Source organism: Triplophysa rosa, linkage group LG5, assembly GCF_024868665.1.
Source record: "Triplophysa rosa linkage group LG5, Trosa_1v2, whole genome shotgun sequence".
NCBI lineage: Eukaryota > Metazoa > Chordata > Actinopteri > Cypriniformes > Nemacheilidae > Triplophysa > Triplophysa rosa.
The window spans coordinates 18210610-18212090 of NC_079894.1; the positions used below are offsets into that span (position 1 = coordinate 18210610).

The 1481-nt window shown below is 39.4% G+C and overlaps 1 long non-coding RNA gene across 1 annotated transcript; it reads right to left on the reverse strand.

Annotated features, from left to right (window-relative positions):
• Nucleotides 1-440: 440 nt before the first annotated feature.
• Nucleotides 441-1018, reverse strand: LOC130554863 (uncharacterized). The gene is made up of 3 exons (XR_008963035.1): nucleotides 935-1018; nucleotides 635-791; nucleotides 441-534 (listed from the first exon to the last, which is right to left on the reverse strand). It is a non-coding gene; the product is annotated as an uncharacterized LOC130554863 (long non-coding RNA).
• Nucleotides 1019-1481: the final 463 nt, after the last annotated feature.

The following is a 1481-nucleotide window of genomic DNA, read 5'->3' on the forward strand; positions in this document are numbered from 1 at the left end:
TAATTCATTTATATTTCTCTTTTCCTTATTCCATTCTTTGTTTCTGTGTCCGGAATATTTGGTTCAAGAACTATTTGCATTACTAAAGGCAAAGTTTCGTGAACTAAGTTTTCCCTCAATCGCATTCGCAAGGGCAAAAGGTACTATTTAGTCGACAGCGATGTCATTTAAGCGCGTCCGTTGAAAACAACGACAAACAACCAACAACAGAAGTTTGGCCTGTCAGCGTTTGCTTACGTTACAGATCGTTCGCGTCCTGCAGGTTTAGATCCTGCCTAGGAGAAGGAGCTAAAGTGTTCCTCCAAACTAAAATTCCGGCCGGTTCCTGCAGTGCGAACAACAAAAAGAAGGTACTTCCACCAAATCTTCCCGGAACTATGAAATCGTTCCTGCAGTGCGAAAGCCCCATAATACCAGAACAAAACAGACAAAACTACTTACAATACATGTCTTGTAAAAATCAGTGGGGTCTTCTCCAAGGAGGAGTGGAAGGCCATCAAGAACTGCTGTTCGTCTCCCAATGATGTCAGATTTCTGAAAAATTATTTTAAAAATTATTATTTAATAGCATACACACAACACAGAGCAAACAACACTTGCAAATGCAAAGAACTTGGGAGTCTGTGGTGTTTACATTATTTTCAATGTTGAATGTTGAAATTCTGTTGCAGAATCTTCTTAAGTTTAGAGCCAATGTCTCCCCCTTAGGCTCTGAGATGTCAACGGTCCAGTTCTAGAAATAATTCGGTTTGTAGGTCTTTGACAGATATAAGACTGAACTCTGCCAGAATCTAAAAACAGTGACAATCAGCAATTAAACATTCACTTTTCACTGAAATGTAACGGTATGAATGACCTTTTATGCTCTTTTATTTATATAGAACAAGTTAATGATACAATATGAACCCAATACAATACAAGAATATTTACTAACCTGACTCTCCATAAAGAGTGCTGGCTTCCTTCACAGCAGGTTCCCTCTCCATCAGTTCTTTTCTACTGTAGTGTTTCAACATCTGTCGTCAGAATTTAAAAAACAAAACAGGAAAAAATAATTACAATGAATAATTACTTATTAATCATAATTCGTAAATAGCATCACGTGCAAAGTAAGCTGCGCGGTTTTTACACATCAATATTGATGCCCCACACACTTACCACGGATTAGGATAGTTTACAAACTACATAAAATCAAATATTCGGTGAAAATCGACGTTTGTAATTTAGTTTGTTAGTCACTGGTCTCAAATGGCGGTTAGAGAGTAACGTGTGACGACTAAATACACGATTAGAACGAGATTCATGAGAAGGTCGCCACCATACCTAATTGTGCTGCCAGATCCTGAAGACGTGAAGTTCTTCGTCTCTGCCTCGCTGTCTTCCATCGGCTACGGCGGTTACCTGTGCTAGCTGCATGTGCATTTTCGCTTTGCGCATGCGCACGCGCATAGACTCCGCCACGTGAGATCAAAAATGTGTTG